The sequence below is a fragment of the Ursus americanus genome, chromosome 10, assembly GCF_024610735.1.
Source record: "Ursus americanus isolate L20-20 chromosome 10, mUrsAme1.1.p, whole genome shotgun sequence".
NCBI classification, from domain to species: Eukaryota; Metazoa; Chordata; class Mammalia; order Carnivora; family Ursidae; genus Ursus; species Ursus americanus.
The window spans coordinates 38,941,963-38,967,822 of NC_142136.1; the positions used below are offsets into that span (position 1 = coordinate 38,941,963).

General features: G+C 34.9%; 1 pseudogene; it reads right to left on the reverse strand.

The window, feature by feature from the left end:
- Window positions 1-4,403: 4,403 nt before the first annotated feature.
- The window catches only part of LOC123801002 (ubiquitin-ribosomal protein eS31 fusion protein pseudogene), an 84,488-nt pseudogene continuing 63,031 nt past the window's right edge, over window positions 4,404-25,860 (reverse strand).

The window sequence follows — 25,860 nt, forward strand, 5'->3', positions numbered from 1 at the left end:
TTAGAGGAGAATCAAGTGTAGTGAAACCAGTGTCTGAAATGTTCCAACAGCATTTCTTCAGACAGGCAGATTTATGTGATTAGCAAAACAATATTAAAGAAACAATACTGGCTTTATAAGACGTCTGTGCCCTGAAGAGGATTTAGATTGGCTATTTACCTTAGTGGATTAGCGCATTAATCCAAGCCTTTGTGTAAAAATGCTAGTGAAACAACTCACCTAAGAGATGCAAAGACTATGTATGTTTCCGTAGAAAGGAAAAGGCTTAAAAATCCATAAATTTATAATCAAAATATTTTCAGAACAAATATAATCTCAGGCAACCTATTGAAACTACATCATTATACTCTTTCCAGTAATTCCTTACTACCAGATGCTCTTCTGTGACACCCCTCACTCTGCCTCCCAGGATGGCTTGAATGTTGCAAAAATCAGAAGTACCGAGTGTTCCAGAACAGGCGTACGAAAGCTTGATTACTTTTCTTCCTTCGACAAAGAATTGAGTCTCAGAGATGATTGTGGTGGTTTAAAGGAAAAGTACTAATTAGTGACACTCTTCATTCATAAAATGCTGTTTTAAGGCATGCTTTCAATTATAAGCAAAACTTAAATCCTTTCTCAAAGAAAATTGTCAATTAAAAAATACTCTTAATATAGTATGTAAATGTGGAATGATAAATAATAATAGGCATTTCTACTGCATGTAGAATATTAGGAATGAGTATGTTTTCCAATTTATTCAAGAAATTGTGACCTTCCTACCTGCTTGAAGGATTTTTAACGTAGAGAGAGAGGATTACCCATCATATTGCACGGACAGAGTGGCAATGCTGCAAACCACACTGTGATATCAAAGGAGTAATTCAGGTAAACAAATTTAAAATATTTGGTTTATACTGCCCAGATCCAGAATGTAGTTAGTAGTTGCAGATATTCATAAAACATGGAGAGATAACTTAAAAAAGAACTAAAACCATAAAGGCACAGGAAACCAAGGATGAATGGAGATTTTTAATGAAGCCAGGAATGAAATGACCCTATTCGGTGAATGCCCTAAAATGTTGCAATGCTTGCAAAAGACTTAGAGATACGGGATGAGAGCAGCTGAATTTCACCCCCACCACAGGGATAAAATGAGTTATTTGTAAGATAACTCTCCACTTTGCCAATGTTTTGTTTTACTAGAAGTAATATATAAACAGCATAGATAATATCAGATAAAAGGACTTTCTCTAAGAATCGAGGGTCGTTCACCTAACTTTTTCTACCTTCAACCAAATTATCCATACTCAATGCTAAATTTTTTTTTTTTTTTTGGTGGGGAGGGGATCTTCTTGTGATTTCTTATCATTTTAAATAACATGATTAAGTATGTTTTGATCCATCAACCTGTGTAATCTTTGTTACGTACATACCATGTAAGATGAGTATTTAACCCAATCACGCTGCTCTAATTTCCCTCAACTTTTACTGTCTTTTAAAAATAATTTTAAATTTCTCCCTGGTTTGAATTTAAATAACATACTTAAAACTGTTTCTTACTCCGGCTGATTTTCTAGAATACATTTTGTCTCCACACAATAAAAGTTGAAATCAAATCAATTTATTAGCATTATGCTTACTTTCCCATGGAAAAAAAAAAAAAATATATATATATATATATATAACTAATGTAACAAATTATAATAAAATAGCAATAATAATATTAACAATGGACTAGGTGTTATAAAAATGAATAGCAACAACAATAATGAAGTAGTATTATAATAATATAACACTGCTTATTAACCTCATGTAAGTCTTCTGACTTGCCTTTACAGCACTGTGAATGTCCAATTAAAAGCCAACGTCTAACAGGTATGCTAGTTGAATACAATTTAGGGCAAAGAAAATGAAGATGCAAAGATCATACATATATTTCTCTATAAATCCAATGAAAAATTTCCTGTGTTAATTAAAGAGGAAATCTCTTAAAGGAAGGTATTTTTTTCTAAATATTATCAGTTGTTAAAAAGCATTTGTACCTTACTGCATGACAACTTTTTTTTTTTTTTTTTACAAAAACTGGTGTTGTTATGGTTTTGTTTTTTCTTTGTTATTGCATGATTTATTTGATTGGGGGGAAGATTATTTTAACAATATCTGTAAGATCTTTTAGGTTTTTATTCATTATTTTATTGAGTCATAGCCATATCTCACTTCATTCAGAGAACATTTCCTTTGAAATCTGTACCAGTTGCAAATAAAATGATATTTTTAAAATAATAGATGGGTATACCAATACATTCTCACTATGAAAAAATTTGCCTACACAGATATGGCAAACCTATCTGTAATCTCTGATTGCCACAATTTCTGATTTTCTCCCTAGAAGTAAACACTTGCATCATTAAGGCCTTTATGTTGCTAGGTATTTATGTACATTCCTAATGTATATGTATACACATACCAGCCTAGTCCATGTGATGTTGTGCCACCCAGACCCTCCTTGTAAGACGAAAGCCTTCATATGCTGGGTTGGCTAAGAGCTCTCAATGGAATCTCTCTCCCGTAATTACCTTCTGTTGAAAAGTCACCTCATCCAAAGTTATGTGCCCTGCCTGAAGGCAGCTCACAGATAATGCCTATTTGATGGAAAGGTATAAAGATCCATCCTCTTGTCTCATTCCGAGTATCTTTGAAAGGCCTTCCTGAAATGCCTTGGAATTGGCTGAGGCCTTCATTTGAACTCTGTCACACTGTTCGATTTCTTCCTCTGCCTGATCCTGTTGCATTCATTCACTCATATATCTTGACCCTGACAACATGCCTCCCTAAAACTTATAGAAGAATGTATCTGTGTTTGTTTCCTAAGGAGCAAAATCAAAAGAGAATCCAAACCCAAAATGGACTGTCGAAGCAATGATACAATGGGAATTGGAGCTAGATCATCTATTGGTTAGCAGTAAGGACAAAGTCCCGGCAGTAAGTGGAGAAATGATAACCCTTGGCTTGTGGCAGTTATCCAATTCTTGAAATTTTCATCTACAGTGAATGGAATGGACATTCATTTCATCTACAGAATGGAATACTAGTGGGAAGGAATACACTTGTTGGTATAAGGAATCTCATATGAGAAAAGGACTTAGAGCAAAAAACTCTAATTGTAAAAATTATGGGATTTGATGGTATTTACCAGGAAAAAAATGGTTCCACTAAAGAAAGACCATAAAAGATGAGGGTTGATTGATTATCAGTTAAAGGCTAAGAGTAAAACTGAGAAGGTTTTCTTGGTAGCAAAAAGAGATTATCATTTCCTGGAGCTTGGGAATGTAAATAAAGCTGATGTTCAAGCCCAGGGTGTATATAATTTATAGAGATCCAAACAAGTTTGAGTTCTCTATCTTGGCAAGTTCCCTACACCCAACCCTGAGGTCTAATTAGGAAAGACTGAGACTCTGAGCTTGGGTATTGTGGGCAATTGGGTTTGTGAACATAAAAATACGGAATCCTCAGAATTCATGTGGTGTCTCTGGAGGGGGCCTGCCCCCTCTCCGAAGACTTGCACTCCACCGTAGCTTGCACATGACGCCAAGCTTTCTGCTCTGCACACGACGTGCAAAAGACAAGGTAAGAGACGCTTCTCTTCCTGGTCACCAAACCAATAATTATTGTAAACTCACCTAGCTACTCAGGCCAGGTCACATGACATAATCTAAGTCTACATCTAGTGAAAGAGAAAAGTACCCACGGCCTGGAGGAGGTTCAGAACCTACTCAACACGTAACAGCAGGAAGCTGGGAAAATAGGTGGCACTGGCTCTGAAGCCACTGAGTCAACTGGGCCAAGCATAAGGGTGCTAAGTGAAATTTTACCAGTATGACAGAGGTTTCCTAGGACATAGGATTGATTCCTTGGCAAACACCTGTGGAGTCAATGCTAACACACTGTAAAAATAGCTCTTGGAAGCTTGAAGAAAGCAGTGCCGCACGCTAGAGGAAGTAGAAATGCCATAATTGTCAGGGCAGGGGGACGTAGAACAGATTGAAATGCTCAGGGACTCGGGCCTGCCGGGTTAGTAGAGCGGGAAACTGACCAGATGTCTGCGTCTGCTGGAGGACCTTCGAGTCAACGCCTTCACTACAGACTGGAGGGATGAGACATGGACTCGAGAGGGAGGAGCACCGCCAGGACACGCAGGGGTGACTGCTCTCTACGCGGACGATTCCGGGGATGGCGGATAATGCTACTACAGAGGCTCGCTGCTAACAAGAGACAGAGAATCGTGAGATAACAGAGGCCCAAGCATCAAAGTTTAACCGTCAGAAGCAAGGTGGGAGGAATTACAGGGGTGAAGGACGGTGTTAAAATTGGAGGCAGAGAGGCTTAACCAGCAGCGTGCTGTGTAAGTGCTTCCCACGACATCATGGGCGGTATGGATGGCCACCCAACGTCGCTATGGCAAACCGGTAAGTGAACCCGTGAACGAGTGATCGGTGGGGAAGAGCTGCTCGAGCGGACTTGTGGACCTGAGCCAGTTCGCCTTCGAAGAACGCAACGACTGGAGAAAGGTTGGATCTTCCATGGTAAAGACCCTGTACCACCGGGGCCAGTGCGTACGGTGATGATCTATCTAGATTCAGGCCGGAATGTTATAGATGTTATAATGTTAACTATATATGTTACATATGTTAAATATAAACTTGTGTTTTAATTTTGTAATGCAGAAAGATCCATATATATGTTAACTTGTGTTTTAACATGTGTTTACATGTATTTATTTTGCCTTACATTTAGTTGAATGATTTGACCTGTAGAGATATAAAAATATTTTCCCTCAGAACTTTGAATGCGAGGCTTTTTTTTTTATATCAATTATCTAGAGATTGGAGGCCTGTTTATCACTTATTTGTCTTTTCATTTTTGTATTGTTAATCACTCACTCCCACCCACATTTTTCAACAGTAATTCTAGCTCCTTTTTATTTATCCTTCTTTATTTTCAGTGAATTCTTTTATCCATAAGATGCGGGAAATTCATCTTTGGATTTTTTATTCCTGCCTTAATAATTTTCCTCCTGCATTTATGTACTGCACTCATATCAATTGGCCGTTATACATCCTGAATAGTTTCTATATTTTTCATCTTATCTCATACTTTCCAACTCTGTGTTTTTGTTCTGTGCTCTGTGAAATATTGTCAAATTTAATCTTTAACACAACTGAATTTTTGTTATTTCTAAACATTTCTTTTAAATCTCAAGAGCTTTTTCTTATTCTGTTAGTTCCTGTCAATTTGATAGCTAGCAATCTGCTCTTGATTTTCTAAATTATCCTATATTTTTGTCCCCTGGGATTCATTTTGTTATTTATTTCAACTTTTTAAGTTTATTTTTTATCCCAGAGTTTTCTTCATGCACATATCAATCTTCGGTGGCACATTCTTATATTTGATGAAGTTTGCTTTGATTTCTTTGTTGTGTAAGTGAATGATCTTTCTTCAGTAATCATTTAACAGAATGAGAAAGATGACTGAGACCTGTATATGCCTAGAGCATATCGATTACCTGATGGGCTTCTTCTAATTTAGAGTGATTAAAGAGGCTTTTCCTATAAGGTGAGTTGAAAGGCCTTCAAAATGTTAGAATCAGGAAGGTTTTTGTTTAGGGGGGCAACCTTCTTTTTTTCTTTCTTTCTTTTTCTTTTAAGATTTATTTATTTGAGAGAGAGAGAGAGAGAGAGCAGGGGGAGGGGCAAAGGGAGAGAAAGAGAGAGTCTCCAGCCAACTCCCCACTGAGTGGGGAGACTGATACAGGGCTGGATCTCACTACCCTGAGATCAAAACCTGAGCCAAAATCAAGAGTCTGATGCTTAACCAACTGAGTCACTCAGGTGCCCCGAGGGAGCTACCTTTCCACCAGTATTTGTCCACACCTACCTGTTCCAGGATATCCATTTGATTTATTTAGTGATCATTATTTTAACTTGATGGAGAATGAATGTTAACCTTCGATGTTTTATAATTGTATGATTTTTGTTTTGGTTTGTTTTGTTTAAAGATTTTATTTATTAATTTGACACAGAGAGAGACAGCCAGCAAGAGAGGGAACACAAGCAGGGGGAGTGGGAGAGGAAGAAGCAGGCTTCCAGCGGAGGAGCCTGATGTGGGGCTCCATCCCAGAACACCGGGATCACGCCCCAGGCTGAAGGCAGATGTTTAACAACTGAGCCACCCAGGCGCCCCATATAATTGTATGTTTTTTTAAGCCCATTTTTAGTACCTAAACTGACTCCTAAACTCAAAAACTTCATACATATCCCTTTCAGAGACCATGTTAGATACTTTTCAGATACTATCTTATCTAAGCCTGAAGTTAATTATCATTTTGATATTTGGATGAAGGAACTGAGGCTTAATAAGATTTAGTAAATTTCCCATGACTATCACATAAATTTGTATTTGAGCATAGGCAGTGTGGACCCCAAAACCATACTTTTTACCACTAAGACATAACATCATCCATTTCCCACTGCAGTTCTTTCCTGAATCTCCTTTTCATGACTGATATTTCTACACCTACTTATCCATTATCATATTTCCCTTCCAAGCTAGTTATGTTAATATTTTATTGAGATTTGACTTTCTAGAGAATTGGGACTTCTTATTACTACTGCCTAAAATAAAGTTATATAAAAATAATTAAGTTCATAATGCATATGGTAAAGCAATATGGAACCTTAATAACTTAATCAGTGTGTCCATGGGTAAGGATTAACATTAAAAAAATAAAATAAAATCCTATAGGGGCACAGGGTGGCTCAGTTGACTAAAAGCATGGGATCCTGATTTTGGCTCAGGTCATGGTCTCAGGGTCATGAGATCAAACACCACATCGGGCTCCTTGCTCAGGGGGGGAGTCTGCTGGAGATTCTCTCTCCTCATGCCCCAGCTCATGCTCTCTTTCTCTCTCTCAAATGAGTAAATAAATCTTGAATATTATAAAAATAAAGTCCTACATTTATCAGACACTCCCTAACTCAATTCAGAATGGAGATTGTGTTGCGATAGTATACACGTTCTTTTATCCTAATCCCTTGCTAGCCTCCTCAGCTTTCATAAAAGGTGCTTACCTTTTCAGAATAAGGATATCTGGTCAGGCACATGAAACAGATTTCAACCCACAAACAGTAGAGAAGAGCTGCACTCCAGGCATTAGCCAGGGGGGATAATTTCAAGCTTAAAACCATTCAATGTTTATCAAAAGCTTAGTTCAAAGAAACAATATCTGTGGAGGATTGCCTGAAGGATGTAAAAATTCATGTGTTCTTCTGGTTTCCATGAAATTTACCTCTAGGTTTTACCAGCCCTTCAGGTTGGTGTATCATATTGTTCTTATAGTAAATGTCCTTTGATTGAATCATGCTTTCATTAGGTATCATCAACCCATGTTGAGAAACTCTCTAAAAAATTAGTCCTAAGAATTCTGTTGCTATAGTTTCTTTTTTTAAAAAAAGATTTTACTTATTTCTTGGTGGGGGGGGGATGAGCGGTGGAAGGGGCAAAGAGTGAGGGATGGGCAGGGAGCCCAGTGTGGGGCTCAATCCCAGGACCCTGAGATCATGACCTGAGCTAAAGTCAGACGCTTAACTGACTGAGCCACCCAGGCACTCCCATTGTTGTATTTTCAATAAAGACAATGATGATTGCAGTATAGACTATTTTCTTTTTAAATATTTTAGAACATATATTTAGTTGATTATGGACCAAGAATGGCAACACTATGACTAAGAAATCATCTGGATTTAAATTGTGCCTATAGTGAGTTGTGTAACTTTGAGGACTGGCTGCTCTAGAAAGCTAATACCATCTCTGGAGAATTGTTTGCCATCATAACTACATATTTAACTTCATTTTAATAGCACTAACTACCTTTATTTCTTTTTTTCCTTCCTGTTGTGATATATATTACCTGGTCTAATTTTTAAATCCTAATATGACACCTTAAAAACTTCTAAGACAAAGAAATAAAAGAAAATTAGATTATTTAATCATTTGAGGAAATCAGAGAACACTTTTGATAAAAATTTAACATTCTTTCCTAGAAGTCAATAGAAAAGACTAAACGTGCTTAGTTTTGAGTTCACCATGACCTTAAGACAAAAGTAAATGCACTTTTCAAAAATGTAACTATTTATGAAAAAAAAAAGAAAAAAAGAAAAAATTCTACTGGAAACCTTTTAATAAGAAAATTGTAATATAAAAAATTCTCCTCATATAGTATATCTTTGAAAGGACTTTTAAACTACTTTTTTAAATATTGATTGGTAGACTATCAGCTAAGCATAATTAAATAAAAATCAACCTTTTGGCATGAGGTGCAATGTGAATAGAGAGAACTGGAACACACTGAGTTAATAATTCCTTTGAAGCCCACATATATCTGTCCATGCTACAGCACAGCATTTTATTTATATTATTTACTCATAACCCAGTGAAGATTATGCAAACATATTTTTTGCATACAGATACTCTTGCAAACACTTTTATTAAATTTGGTGGATAAATTCAAAGTAAATAAATAAGAAACCATATGTTCCAAGCATAGCTTAACATCATACTGGATATGTAACAAGTACTTTCAGTTCTTACTGATTTTTTATTATTTCAATAATCTATAGGGTAAATAAGTTTAATAATATTGAAAAATAGCTTGAGTTTCTCTTTTAACAATTTTCAGTAGATAATATCCCATTGCTAATTAAGAGGGTATTTATATCATGACACTACACAAGGCTACCACTAATACATGTAATGATATATTTGCATACATCTGTCCAACATATGCAAATATATGTTAGATGTGTGCATACATATTTATGTTTTCCAATTTATATTCTTAATGGGTTTTTTTTATTGTTTACTCTCCCTGAATTCATAAAGCAATGCATACAGTCTCACTACTTGCTGCTGAATTAGTCAATTGTGGGGCAAGGGAAAGGGAAAATGAAGGTATGTGCCAAAATTGGTGTCTTAATGTATCTTATTCAAATTTAGAAAACTAGTCCTCTGTGAATAATTCAGTTTTAATATAATTTTATGCATATTTGCTAAACATGCTTAATATTAAAACCATTTATTGAATGCTGTTCACAGTCACTAATGTAGTACAATTTTATTGAACATTACACACATTTTTCTAGTAATGCTTAGATGTGGAAAATCTGCAAATTTAATCTCAGGGTAGGGCAAAGAGAGGAAAGAGAGCCAAGAATTCTATTCTCATATATTTAGACTATGTGCTTTAAAGAATTGCAGAAAACACCAACTGACTTTTTTTAGCTCCACTTTTAGTGTATGGCTTTATTAATATTTATAAGTTGGATTAGTTCTCTTTTTCTAATAAAAAAGTGAGACAGCTCTGAAAACCTACATTGAACCAAGTCTTCCACAATATATCTTTCTAAGACTAGGCAAACTTTGTACTGGCTTGAGATGTAAATATTTAAATGGATTGCATACTTTTTCTCCTAATAGTTTTCTTGACAATTTAATTATTTAATTAAGTTAAAATACAAAGAAAGCCATATAAACATATGAAGAATGTTATATTGACTGTTTCATTGTTCTGTGAAGCTGTGTACCTCATTTTTCACGGGAGAAATTCTTAAAATATTTTAATCTAATTCTCGGAAAAGTGAACATGACAGAAATATTCAGTTGCATGTATAGAATCAAATTAAAGTCTCTGGACTAAACTAATCACCACCTAAGATCAATGATTACATTCTGTACCAGAGATGGACATTAGATTACAATAATTTGAATTTCATGTAAACATAGAGTAAAACCTTATGATAAATTGCCTCACCAGGTATCATATTTAGTTATGTTACATATTAAATTACAATCCCTGGATCAACATCATGCATCTGTTTTACACTAAATATACAATTTGTATAACTCAAGTATCATTGTAACCAGACAGTGTATCAAAATGGATTTTACTATCTATACTTTCAGTTAAGAATGTATTTTGATTTGTGAGAAACTTCTTTATGTTTCCATTGAACAAAACTTCAGTTTTTTCATCCGGAATGCCATGTGGTCAAGGTAATCAGAAGTCTGTATAACATAACCTATGAAAACTTAATATTTAAAAGAAAAAAAATGTTTGAAAGATTCAGGCAAGACAGTGTGCTGGAGGGAGTAGCAATACTTTAAAATGGATTAAAATCATTTGGAGAAAGTCTACAAAAGAGCTACAAAAATGGCTTCCCTAGCAAAATTATACTTTAAAATAATTTGTTAGAATAACATCATATAATACCTATTATACCCTTTTAGAAATCCCCTTCATGACTCTAGCATTAGAGAATGCTGCTGCCACCATAATGAACACAAAGGTACTTTGTCCATATATGTATATACAATGTTTTTTTAGAAGGCAGGTTTTTCAAGATGCATGCATAAACCATTAACTTGCCATTAAGACAAAAATTCTAACTGATAAAAATAATTTCAAGTTTGAGCCTGAAATGTAAAAATACTGATTTCCATAAATTGCAGCTGTATGGTATGTGGTTGTTAGAAACTGCCTTGGTGTTTATTTGATCTGAAGATGTAAATGGTAACTCTATGGGGGGTGGAGTTAGTTTATGAATTATATCCAGGACTAAAAAGGTACCAAAGCATATTTAAAATACACAGTAAATTTATTGACTAGAAAATTAAATGTAAGAATGGGTTATCAAGGAAGATGCAGCATCTTCTATACAACCACAGAAATTCTTAATCTAGAGTCGACTCACTTTGTTAGTGTTTCTGGAAAAGGTATTAACAATAGCTCGGTAATATTGATTTCTCTATTTACTCTTTTGTCAGTTTCATAAACATTACCAATTATTACAGGCAACTTTTTGCACTCCATGTAACCCTTTTTTATTAAATATATAATGTAAAATCACTATTTTATAAGTAGCAAGTAAACTTTTCACTTAGCTATACTAAAAATAATTTTACATTATTCAGAACTAGCAATGTGAATTTTAATATTTCTTACAAAGGGTGTTTAGTCATACCCTGGAACATATTTTTCTCTATACAGTTAATCTTTTTAAAGATTTTACTTATGTGAGAGAGAGAGAGAGAGAGCACGAGTGGGGTGGAGGGGGACAGGGGGAGGGAGAAGCAAGCTCCCGGCTCAGCAGGGACCGCCCACCCATGTGGGGCTGGATCCCAAGACCCTGGGACTATGACCTAAGCAGATGGCAGACATTTAACAACTGAGCCACCCAGGTGCCCTCTCTATACTGTTTATATTACTTCCTTTTGGGAAATGGTTCTACAAATACTTCCAAAATGGAATGATTTTATATCAGCGGACTAAAATAAAGTCGAAGTTCTTTCTCTTCTCCACCTGAAAACAAATTTAAATAGTCGAAGTTTTATTTAGGTAGTATATGCTCTAATTCGGCATGGTCTTTATGCTGATCAGAGAAGATAAAAAAAGAAATTCTGCCAAAAACGAATGTTTCAAATAAAAAAAAAATCCTTAAATTTTAGCATCCTAGTTGAGATAATATGATATATATTGGATATTTATCACATCTAAGTTATTATCTTACCTTTGTATTGAGTTTTCAATTTCATAAGAGTGCTTCAGTAACTCTTTCTTTACTGGGAAAATAAAATTTAAAAAAAGAAAACGAAATTGATTTGCTACTTTATGGAGTCATATTTAATATTTTGGATAATTTTGAAACTGCTTAGTAACCCTTCATATCTGACAAAATTACTAACTCAGTTGCCAGTATGCTTCATAAAATAATAAAATATGGATGGAGTAATATTTAAATATCTGTATCTATTATGGGGAATTGCCTTCTGGAGTCATGCATTATTAAAAGTTTCTAACAAGTTATAATGGATGTAAGATAATAGAATATCATGTATAATGAGTGATTTAAAAGATCATCGTACTGTGCTTGTCAGTGGTTTAAAATGTAGATAATAGAGAAGTATAAAAAATATTAGGCGTAAAGTTTCCCATGTATCTAAGACATTACATTTTTTTTCCTCGTGCATCTTTTAAAGAAATGAATGACTTTTAAAAAATAATTTATTTCAAGCATTTGCCATACCTTACTTTTACACAGATCACCACCTTGTAAATCCAAAGATTTTATTTAATTTAACTTAATTTTAATATAAATAAATGAAAAAGTGTTTGGTTATGTAATGCAAATTATGGTGCTCACATTAGCTTGAAACAGTTCAAAATAAATTTCATGAAATAAGGCAATCTGATTTTCCTAATGAAGATCTCTTTTGATAACACAGTCACTGAAAATATTTGGAGATATTTCTGGCAAATGATCAACTCACATTGTTAACATTCTAACATAAAGTAAAGCACACTATATCATGATATATCATGCAAAAGACACCTAAACTCAAAAAATAGAAGACGTTTCTTTGTTAATATGTTTATCTAACAGATTTCACACATATGTCCAGTAAGGATATGTTTTTGACATCTTAAAGCCACATACTATATTAATGAATATTCAGTTGTCTTATTATTTAAAACAGAGATTTGAGCTTTCTTCCCTTTTTTTTGCTGAATACCTTTACAATGACATTATAAAATTTACTTGAGTTTAGATTATTTCTCCTTGAAAAGCTCAGGATGTGGCCTGGTGTCCGGCAGCAGCTCCCATGAAAGCTGGTAAGAAGTGCAGAATCACATTTCACCCCAAACCTGGTGAATCAGAATCTGCATTTTTATAAGTTTCCCGGTGATTCCTAGGCATATTAATATCTGCAAAGCACTGCTGTAAAGAAATCTAAGAGAAAAAGACTGATTATAATCCATATTTTCTCCCTGACATAGTTTTGGCACTCTGGTTGCTTATCCTTTAGTGCCTCAGAGACACTGCATTTGGGGCGCCTGGGTGGCTCAGTCAGTTAAAGTCTGCCTTAGGCTCAAGTCCTGATCTCAGAGTCCTGAGATCGAGCCCCACCTCCGATTTCCTGCTCGGCAAGGAGTCTGCTTCTCCCTCTTCCTCTGCCTCCCTTCCCCAGTCATGTTCTCTCTTAAATAAAGAAATAAAATCTTTAAAAAAAAAAAACAAAAAAGAAAAAAAAGAAAGACACTCCATTTATCTGAATTCCAGTGTTAAGGTGGGGAACTCTGAATGTGAACAAGAATTATCCTCTATATTTAATTCCTAGATCAGTCACTTAACCCTATTTGTCCAACAAAATTAACTTGTCACTTTTCTTTTTCTATAAAAAGGATGTACAGTTCCCACCCTAGACTGAATGGTTAAAGAAAATATTAGAAAAAATTCAGATATAGTATTTTCAAAAAGCTGTAAGGATGGCTGGAGTCAATTCACACTTCACAACATGGAAAACGTGGAGCATATTTGCTAATAAGCTGGACCCTCCAATTTCCTTGAATGGAGATGGTCTCAACTATGATGTGAGCAATATATAATAAATGTGTGGAGAATTTGAAAATTAACTTGTGGTCATAATTTGGACACTAAAAACCCAACTAAACCAAAACATATTTTCATCTGTTTACCAGAGCCCAGGCACCGAAAGTGTACGGTTTAATATTTTTTTATAAAGCATTCACTTAGTAGGTAAAAATGTTAATCTACTAGATAGATAGATATACACATTTATACACATGCACATATATACGTACAATCATACGTACGTGTGCATGAGTGTATATGTGAACCCTATTAAGGGGTTCTTTTTTTTTTTTTTTAAAGATTTTATTTATTTATTCGACAGGACAGAGACAGCCAGTGAGAGAGGGAACACAAGCAGGGGGAGTGGGAGAGGAAGAAGCAGGCTCATAGCGGAGGAGCCTGATGTGGGGCTCGATCCCAGAATGCCAGGATCACGCCCTGAGCCGAAGGCAGACGCTAACCGCTGTGCCACCCAGGCGCCCCTATTAAGGGGTTCTTAATGAGAATGGGTAATACATAGTTGTACAGGTCTATTTATTTCCATGGGCACCTGGCAGAGATGAGAAATCTAGTATAATAAGTGGTGACAAGTTTTGATTACGTATGGATGAAGAAATAGGAAGGGATTCATGGAAACATTCTAAGACGAGGGACTTGGGATTGTCAGAAGAAGGTTCAGAATGGGGAAATAAGAATGTCAAAAATAGAAAGGAAGTACCTGCTAAAAAAATTGGAGGGACAGAAACAGACAACAAAGTAAAATTTTGTACATTTCAAATTTAACTTAAAACCAATTTTGATGCCCAAGTACACAATAAACCGACTTTTTTGTAGTTATAATTGGTAGTATTTGTCCTCCAAAATTAGAATTCTCAATTGCTTCCTTCAACATAGGCTTTTTCTAGTGGCTTGTCATGTAATTTTGTAATCAAATCCAATTTGGTGCTTTTCATGAATAGTGGCAGTAATAGCAGCAATAAGAACAAAGTTGGAAGCCTCACACTTCCTGATTCCAGAATATCCTACAAAGAAACTGTGATCATGAAGGTGTAGCACTGGCATAAAGGCAAACATAGACCCATGGAACAGAAAAGGGAGTTCAGAAGTAGATCCTTCCATACACGGTCAAATTATCTTCAACAAGGGTGCCAGTACTACCTAATGGGGAATGGGCAGTCTTTTCAAAAAATAGTGTTGGGAGAACTGGATATCCACATACAAAAGAATGAAGCTGGACCCTCACCTTACTCCATATATAAAAATTAACTCAAAATGTATTAGCAACCTAAATATAAGAGCTTCAATTATAAAAATCTTAGAAGAAAACATAGCAGAAAATCTGCAAGACATTGGATTTGGCAATGATTTCTTGAATATGACACCAAATGCACAAACAACAAAGCCAAAAATAGACAAATAGGACTGCGGCAAACTTTCAAACTTCGTGCATCAAAAGATATCACCAAGATGAAAAAGATAACCTACAAAATACGGGACAATATTTGCAAATAATATATCTGACAGGGCATTAATACTCAGAATATATAAGGAACTCCTAAAGCAACAATTAAAAATCTCAAATAATCCAATTAAAAATTGTGAAAATGACTGGAATAGACAATTGTTCAAAGAAGATAGACAAATGGTCAACTATGATATGAAAAGATGCTCATTATCACTAATAATAAGAGAAATATAAATCAAAACCACATTCAGATATTATCGTACACCCATTAGGATGGCCACTACCAAAGAACAGAAAATAACAAGTGTCAGTGAGGATGCAAAGGCATTAGAACTTTTATATACTGTTGGTGGGAATGCAAGATGGTGCAGCTGTTATGGAAAATAGTAAGGAGTTTCATCAAAATATTAAAAACAGCATTATCATATGACCCAGCAATCCTTCTGAGTGTATACTCGAAAAAATTGCAAGCAGTATTGTGAAGAGTTATTTGCAGAATCATGTTCCTCGCAGCGTTATTTACAATAGCCAAGAGGAAGAAATGACCTAAACATCCAACGATATGAATGGATAAAAAAAAAAAATGTGACATATAAGTACAATGATGTATCATTCAGCCTTTAAAAAAATGGAAATCCTGTCACATGCTATAGCGTGGTTGAACTCTAAGACGTAATACGCTAAGTGAAATAAGTTAGTCACTACAGGACAAATCCTGTAGGAGTCCACTAGTATAAAGTATCTAAAGTAGTCAAAAATCATAGAAACAAAAAGTAGAAATCTGGTTGCAACAGGTTGGAAGAATGAGAGAGGAGGAGTTAGTGTTTAATGGGTGTAGACTTTCAGTTTCTTACGATGAAAATATTTTGAGATCTGTTGTACAAAAACGTGAATAGACTTAACACTACTAAACTGCACCTAAAAATATCTAAAATGATACATTTAATGTTATAAATAAAATGTTACAGGCTTTTTACCACAATAAAAAAATTTAAATTTTAAAAGCTTCTTCTTCTTTTTTTTTTTTTTAAACAAGTAGCTAGGCTATGAATTAAGAAAAATACAGCTACAACATCACTCTTTGCTTGTAGTTCAGCATTCAGATATTTATTCTGCTCCATGCTGATGGGCAACAAGCATTCATAACAGCTGTCCTATAAAAGAGTTGAAGGAATTTTGTGTATTTCAATAAGCAGCAGTAAATATCAGATCATAATGCTTTCCTTCTTTTGGGATTTGTTGGGAATGCCTTACTGAAAAAAGATCTGATGAGAGACCAAATAAACAAATGGCTCTGCGTGGCTTGCTTGTACTCGGCAAAATAGCTCTTGAAACTCCCTGATGTATTACACTTTAGTTTTACTTTAGTTTGGCGTCTTTATTTCCAGGACTTTAGATATTACTTGAGAAAATATATTGCAATAAGCCATGAAACCTTCCCACATTGTACTAAATTATACGTACTAAATTACATATATATTATAAATTATGCATGTAAGGAAATATGCATGTGAGCTGTTTGTATTATATACACACGTGTCATATAGGTTTTCCATAGCTCTGCTGTTGTGTCTGGATTGAAACAGAGGTAGATATCTGGGACAAAGGCAGATATTTCAGCACTTACAGGTCTGATGTATAATGTACACAGGCATTTAAGACAGTAGCAGAAAGATAGGAGAGAGAGTGTGTGTGTGTGTGTGTGTGTCTGTGGATGCTCCTGCAGGCAGAGACGCTTACCCTTACACGTACACGTGCTGCCACACTGACTGCACTAAGAGCAGTCAATACTCCTTGGTCAACCACATACGAGGATGCAGCCTTTTTTACAACATGCCCTTTCGCTGGAACACATACATATAGCCATGTATAATCTCTTCCTCTTAAGTTTTTGGATTTTTATTTCTAAGTTAGAAATAAAATATTCTGTCTTTTGTTAAGTAAATCTTAGGAAGTATTGTAGGTGAAATCGATGTTTCCAAATAATGAGGAGGCAATCTTCTACCTACTGTGATGGTTGTTAACTTTTTAAAATCAGAAAACCAATCAAGCTAGCTTAAGTAAAACTATTAAGTAAAATAGTGCATAAGTTCCACAAAGAACTCAAAGTTGGGAGTTTGGCTTTACCTCAGGAAGAGACCAGAACCACTGACACAGCATAGTAGGAAAAGCAAGAAAGCATGTGTCTCAATTGGTCACCGAAATATCTCTGCATTTCTGCTTCATTTTCCTTCCTCCTTGGCAGACTATCTTATCCCTTCCAGACTATATTTGAACATGGACATCATCCAGGAATGCTAACTTAAGCTCTTTATTCAAGTGAATCCTAAAGCCAAATTTCCAAGTAAGGGGCTTTTATTGGTCAATCTCCAGTAAGGTGCCCTTCTAATGGACTAATACTGTCATATTAACTCACCATACAGCTCGGGCCTGGGGCTGAGTCAAGCTCGCTTCCAGTGTGGTTATATAAATGGAGGGTAGAGAAGAAGCACTCACCAGTATGCGGTACGGCAGCCTTTTAAGGAGATGCAACAGTTGAACTCATTCTATAACATAGTGTAGTGAATCAGTTCTCAAACTTCAGCCTACGTAGGAGTCCTGGAAGTCTTCTTTAATAAACAGATTGCTGGGCCTCACTCCCAGAGTTGCTGACTCAGTATGTCTGGGAAAAGGTCCAAAATGTGCATTTCTAACAAGTTGCCAGATGACTTTTATGGTGCTACTTGGGTCCCCCGCTTTTGAGAAGCAATGGTATAATGCAATGAGAACACACTTAAAGGCTAAATGCATATCTCAGATCTGCTTCCTATTGTATATCAGGAGCCCTCGAAGTTAAGAGTGATTTAGTCAATTGAACTAGATGAAGTAATGTTGAAGTTTTTTAAATTAATAAACATTTTAAAGAACAGTTTTAGGTATACTCAACAAAACTGAGCAGAAGGTAGAGAGTTTCTATGTCCTCACAAATGTACAAGCTCTCCTATTATTGACATCTCCCCACACAGTGGCACATTTGTTAAAATAGATGAGCCTGCATTGACACATCATATTATCCAAAGTCCAAAATTTATAATAGAGTTTACTCTTGTTATTGTGCATTCTATTGATCTGGATAAATGTATAAGGACATATGCCTTCCATTATAGTATCATACAGGGTAATTTTATTTCCTTAAAAATCCTTCTTGCTCTGCCTACTCATTCCTCCCTTTCTCCTTCACCAAACAACCCCTGGCAACCACTGGTGCTTGTTTCGCCTCTATAGCTTTGCCTTTTCCAGAATGTTGTATAGTTGGGAGTCATACAGTATGTAGATTGTTGGCTTCTTTCATTTAGTAATATGCACTTGAGGTCCCTCCATGTCTTTTCATGACTAGAGCTCATTTCTTTCAGTACTGGATGATATTCCATGGCCTGAATGTACCATTTTATTTATTCATTCACCTACTGATGGACATTTTGGTTGCTTCCTAGTTTTAGCAATTATGAGTAAAGCTTCTGTACATATCAGCATGCAGATTTTATATGGACATGAGTTTCAATTTGCGTAAATACCAAGGAGCATGATTGCTGTGTCATATGTTAAGAGTATATTTAGTTTTGTAAGAAATCACTAAACTGTTTTCCAAAGCTGCTATACTATTTTTTGCATTCACATCAGCAAGAATAGGGAGTTTCTTTTCTTTTTTTTTTTTTTTAAGATTTTATTTATTTATTTGACAGAGACAGCCAGCGGGAGAGGGAACACAAGCAGGGGGAGTGGGAGAGGAAGAAGCAAGCTCCTAGCGGAGGAGCCTGATGTGGGGCTTGATCCCAGGACTCTGGGATCACGCCCTAAGCCGAAGGCAGACGCTTAACAACTGCGCCACCCAGGCACCCCAAGAATAGGGAGTTTCTGTTACTCCACATCTTCCCCAGCATTTGGCGCTTTCACTGTTTTGGATTTTGGACATTCCAGTAGGTGTATAGTGATATCTCATTGTTATTTTAATTTGCAATATACTAATAACGTGATATTGAACATCTTTTCATTGGCTTACTTGCCTTCTGTATATGTTTTTGGTGAAGTTTCTATTATGGTGTTTTATTCATTTATTACCAGGGTTGTTTCTTTTCTCATAGTTGAGTTTAAGAATTCTTTGCATATTTTGATAACAATCCTTTATCAGATGTGTCTTTGCAAATATTTTCTCCCAGTTTTTGGTATGTCTTTTAATATTTTTAACATTGCCTTTCATAGAGCAAATGTTTTTAATTTTAATGAAGTCCAGCTTGTCAATTTTTTCTTTCACAGATTGTGCCTTGTGTGTTGTATCTAAAAAGTCATCATCATACACAAAGTCAGTTAGATTTTATCTTACGTTATCTTCCAAGAGTTATATAGATTTAGGTTTATGTCCATTTTGAGTTAATATTCATGAAGGATATAATGTCTGTGTCTACTTTTTTTTTTTTTTAACAGGTGAATGTCCGGTCTTTCCAGCACCGTATGTTGAAGGACTATTTTTGCTCCATTGTATTGCCTTTAATCTTTTGTCAAGATCAATTGACTATATTTATATAGAACCATATCTGAGTCCCCTATTCTGTTCCATTGATTTATTTGTCTGTTCTTATACCCAATAACATACTGTCTTTATTACTGTAGCTTTGTAGCATACATTGTAACAAAAATGTCTTTGATGGTATTATTAGTAGACTGGAAATGACTGAGAAAAGAATTTCTAAAAGTAAGTATATGATAGAAACTTCCTAACCTGAAAAGCGAAGTGAAAGAAGACTGAAGAATTTCCAAGAACTGTAGGACAACTACGAAAGGAGTAACATAGTCATGGTGGGACTACTAAAAGGAGGAAAAAGAAGGGAAAGAAAGAAAGAAAGAAAGAAAGAAAGAAAGAAAGAAAGAAAGAAAGAAAAGAAAGGAAGGGAGGGAGGGGGAGAGGGAGAGAGAAAGAAAGAAGTTTTTGAAGCAATAATAACTGAGAATTTCCCCCAAATTAATGTCAGACACACATGAAACTACAGATCCTGGAAACTCAGAGAACACCAAACTCAATAAATACGAAAAAAGCAAAAACAAAACAAAACAAAAAGCCCCCCAAACTACAACTAAGCATATCATATTCAAACTATGGAAAATCAAAGACTAAGGGAAAGTCTTGAAAGAAACCAGAGAGAATAAAACACCTTACCTATGAAGGCATAACAATAATTACATTCAATTCCTCCTCACCATGTAAGCAAGATGAGAGTGGAGTAATCTTATAGTGTTGTGAGAAAAAAAACCACCAACCTAGAATTCTATACCCTGTGAAATTATCCTTCAAAAGTAAAGTAAAATGAAATACTCTCAGACAAACAAAAATTGAAAGACTTTCTTGTCAGTAGAATTGCCTTGTAATAAATGTTTCAAAAGTCAGAGAAAGACAAATACTATATGATTTCACTCATACGTGGAATTTAAGAAACAAAACAGATAACATAAGGGGAAAAAAAGGAGCAAAGCAAGTCATAAGAGACTCTTAACTACAGAAAGCAAACCGAGGGTTGTTGGAGAGGAGGTGAGTGGAGGATGGCCTAAATGGGTGATGGACATTAAGGAAGGTACTTGTTGTGATGAGCACTGCGTGTTATACATTAGTGGTGAATCACTAAGTTCGACTCCTGAAACTAATATTACACTATATGTTAACAAACTAGAATTTAAAAAGAAATTTGAAAAAGAAAAAAAAAACAAGTAAAAAAACCGTTCTATAGTAAAAAAGAAAACAGAAACTAATACCCACATAAAGGAAAAGCATCTAAAATGAATATGTGAATATAAAATAAAAACTTACTTTTCTTACTCTTAACTCATCAAACAGTTCAAATGTTCAAAATGTTCAAAATGAATATATATGCTTTGGTTTGTTTTTGCATAGTGAAATGAATGACAGCAATCATTCAAGGGACAAGTGGGAAGAATTAGAAATACTTTCTTTTAAGGTACTTGTACTACCCATAGAGCATTATAGTGTTATTTAAAAGTAGATTTGTATTCACTGTAAAAGTATATTGCAAACTCCAGTATAGCCACTAAAAAAAGTTTTTAAAAATGGAAGTATAATTAATAGGCTAAAGGAGAGAAAGTGGAATTATATAAAATTCTTAATTAAAACAACAAAAGGCAGAAAAACAGAAGACAAAAATAAAAACAGGAAAAGAGTAACAAATATGGTAGATTTTAACCTAATTATATTAATAATCATTTTAAACATCAATGATTGACATGCACCAAATAAAAGACAGAAATCTTACAGAGTGGATTAAAAAAAAAGATTCAACTATAGTTTGCTAATAAGAAGCCACTGTAAATATAAAGACACATATCAATTGAAAATAAAGGGAAAAATATACACAATGTTAACACTAATCAAAAGAAAGAGAGAGTAGGTAATTTCAGATAGACTGAAAAGCAACAAGTTATCAGGGATAAGAGGGGCCTTATAGAGTAATAAAGGGATCAGTTCTCAGAGCGCCTGGGTGGCTCAGTCGTTAAGCGTCTGCCTTCGGCTCAGGGCCTGATCCCAGGGACCAGGGATCAAGCCCCACATCAGGCTCCTCTGCTGGGAGCCTGCTTCTTCCTCTCCCACTCCCCCTGCCTGTGTTCCCTCTCTCGCTGGCTGTGTCTCTCTCTGTCAAATAAATAAATAAAATCTTTAATAAATAAATAAATAAATAAATAAATAAATAAATAAATAAATAAATCAGTTCTTGTAGAAGACATACCAATCCTTATAGAACAATCTTTCTTAGCTGGCTCTTTCTTTGGTTCTCTTTATTAAATTTCTAGATGGTCTAAAGTTCTTGTTCTCATAGACTGATGTGCTTACTCCTAATTAGCTACTACCAAAGTCTCTATTGGTTTTGACATCTCCACATTCTTCTTCAAATAAGGGTATATTTATTAAGAACTTCCGAACTCTCTGTTCTTATAACCTGCCTCATCCTCCGGTCATAACTTCAGTGCTACTACTCTGGAGAAGGGTGTGTGGATATTTGCCTATATCTTTGCTGGTCCAGGGCATTAGCCTCTACTCCTCTCAGGTTTACTCTCCTTGTGTGGAACCTATGAACTATTAGTGAAGGTACTGGGACTGAGGTATTCTCAGTTTGGAGTTTCTGCCCTAGGAGTGGGGCTGGGTGGAGAAAGGAATCTCAGGTTGTTCTGATTATCTTGTTTGCAATAGACTTCCAAAACATGGAGCCATGCGAGTGGGAAAAGGTGGTGGCCTTCCGCTGCTGTAGAGATTAATTATCTCTTGCCTGGTATATAGGGGAAAAGACAGCCCTGTGGCTCTTGAATGTTCCCACCCATATTACAGCTTCCATTACAATGAACTGATAGGAGGAGTAAGTGGGCCGTAGGTCAAATGCCACAGACTCTTGCTATTCTTAGTGAGATTTAGTGGATTTTCCTGATGAATACTTCTTAACGTGCCCTATGCCCTTAGGACAATTCCCAAAGGCTTTAAATGGTTGTTTGTTGTGTTTTGTTTTTGGTAATTTTCACCAGTTAAGTTTGTTTTGCTGGGAAAGTGTCTGCAGAACTTCTCACATCACCATTCTGGAAGTTGCTCTCCCTGTCGTCTTGTTATAGCAATGCTCCATTCCTTATATTCTCTCCAGGATTTATGACTGCTGGCTGTGCTCTCATACTTAACACCCCTACCTCCACCAATAAGCAATTTATAGCCAACTGTACAAGAATCCCCACAATATTACTAAATCAACAAGAAATACCACATAGAGGCAAGTACTGAACAATATAAAATGTCTACCTAGTGAAGGCACTTAATCTAATACATTTGACTCATTTTAATGAATCCTTAGACTTTTAATGGCTTAACCACTTCTTTTATTAGCACAATTTTTACAGCCTATAATCAATTGTTTCATATCTGTAGTTTGTTTGCGATCGTCACTTTTTTAACCTAAAAAAAATTCTTGAGGTACGCATCCCCCTAGTAAACTCAGCTTTATCCATCTACAGGTATGCATTTCTTTTATCTTTACTGGTGGTATCAGGCTAATGTCCCCTGAATTTTACAAACCAGAAACACTGCATGGTCTTCTTATGGGCTAATGTGGTGCTTATCCTATTTTATAATTTAATAAATATAATTTATGTATTAAGGAAAAAATCTATATGTACTTAAAAAAATAAATTAACAAGATTTGGTTTTACCCGAGGAAGAAAGTGAAGGAAAACTATGTGCAATTGTATGTCATGCGCTTTAGAAACATTATTCTTAATGTAAGGTAAGAATTATCACTTTCGTTTTACATTTAAGATTTATGAAATTAAGAAAAATTAAATTATGTGTAATTAGAGTCAGAGTTAGTCTCATTTGAAACCATTTTCTCTAGGGCCTGTGTTTTGAGTCAAAAATCTGTGGCAATTATTTCTGTGGAGTAACATGAATAATGACAACCCCAGAAATGTCTCCGAAGATAGATTGCCCACATGTAGTAGCCAAAAGGAGCTGAAATCCCAGAGATGTGTACCAATCCTCATAATTTTTTAACATTAAAAGAGGTTTTACTCTAACCTTGCAAGAAATAAATCAGTAAGGAATAAGGATTAAATCAAACTACAACAACAAAAATAAATAAAATGACAAAAAATGTGTCTGAAGAGTATGGAAAGTTTTCATTATGGTCACATTTAGTCATTTTTAACCAAGCTTTCATCTTTATTTGAAAAGTATTCATTCTTCGATGACTCTTGCAAAATTTGGGGGCAATGACAAAAAACCTATTTAAATTGCTAACAACTAACCACATTGCTGGAGAGGATCTATGAGGGAAAATAAGTATTGAGTTCTCACACTACAAACTCAGAATGAAAAATGACAGCCAATGCCATAAGTATTTTAGGAAAAATTATGCAAAAAAAACCCCCAACCCTCCAAATCTATTAGAGTTACATCTTTGCCTCGAGGCGTATTTCCTTTCTACAAATTATTTTGTAAATTTAATATTTTTAATCAAATTTATGGGCAAATTTCAAAAATAATTTAGAATATTGCAAAATAATTTAGAAGAAAAATACGTGTGTATTAAGGAAAACAGGTTAGTTTATGTTTAGTTAAATTTAATTAAAATCATCCATATGGTGTTATAGAGGTGTTAGTTTTACTTATCAAAAAAAAAACTTTCTACATAATGACTTCCATTCACGTTTAGCACAATAGTCCCAATAATTATCAAATCAATTATATCATCTTATCGAGATAAGCAAAACTTCTAACTCTTCTAAACACATAAAAATTAAGAAATGAATCTCTGAAAACCTAAAAGAATTGTGTCCTGAACTTAGAAATGTACTCACTGAGAGACAATTTTTCTACATATAAGAATTACATTTTACAATGAATATTAACAATGGCATTTAGTTTTGAAAATAATAGGGACGGCACCTGGGTGGCTCAGTCAGTGAAGCGTCTGCCTTCGGCTCAGGTCATGATCCTGGGATCCTGGGATTGAGTCTCGCATAGGGATCCCTGCTTGGCAGTGAGTCCTCTTCTCCTCCTCCCTCTCCCTCTGCTGCTCTCTCTCTCTCTCTGTCAAATAGATAAATAAAATCTTAAAAAATAATATGGAGTATGACTATTTTGAGGTTGTTCTCATTGATCACTCTTTAAAAGTTTCTTTCCAAAAGCCATAAAAATCTAATCTCCCTGATAAATGTAATAGGTAAATTAAACATTAAGACAATTTCTAAAGAGGAAGTTGCAGTTTCAGATCATATATTAGAAGCTTTTGGAACTACATCAGATGAAAAGAAAGTGCCTATTCTTCCACCAAACTTTTTTTATCAACATAACTAGGGAAAGACTGTTGGAACTTATATATTCTAGTAGCAGAGGTCAACAATTATACACAGAATCAAATTCTTTAGAAGCCTGGATGAATTTTTTTTAATTTTAAAGTTTGAAAAAATAGTTTTATTTATCAAATAACTAGCCACTCTCATTATTTTTATGATAGGTTTATATTGTGGTATAAATTTCTAAAAATATATATCATCAATGGTAAAAGACATGAAATTGGGAAGATTTCTTTTCAGGTATTGGTATCAATAACTGCAGAGAGGAGCAAATAGTAAGGAGGATCAAATACGTTATAAAGGGACTTAAATGATTTCAATTTGGCAGCTCTTTCTGCTCTTTTCAAGCTAATTTATCTAAGCACACCAAAACTAATTCAGAGATCAGCTTAGTTTCTGAACCAGCTGTCCTCATAACTGAATAGGATTAGACAAATTATTTATTACTGCTCGAATCTCTCTTCCTTTCTTTCTGTTAATGTATGGGTATCTTCCAGTTCTCCTGATTTTCAATACTGCTGGGACACAATCTCTGAAGGTAACATGGGGCATGTGTTATAATTATAGGAACAAACAGTTGTTTCTAGAAAAGTCATATGTATGTGTGTATGCATGTGTGTATGTATATATATGTGTACATACATACATAAATATATATGTACACACACACGTATACACACACACACACATATATATACTCACACAATTCTCAATTTGAGGGTTTCTAAATGGTCACATTAAGACCTATGTAAATATGGAAATGGCACACATTTTACCAGAAATCTATTGGTCTCAATTAGATATTTAATCATATTTTCTTTGGACTTTGCTAGTGGTTATGACTTATATTTAGTTAAAACTAGAGGTGAATTTACTCATCTGAGTTGGGAAAGCTTGGAAATACTGAAAGGCATTATAAAATATAAAACAATTTTACTATTATACTTAAATATTACATTTTATGTATATTAAAATGAAATTATGCATTCAATCTGGACAGGGGGTCCTGGGCTAAAATTGACCCCTTTTTGTGCTTAGCAGGTTTTGTTCTGTGTCAAG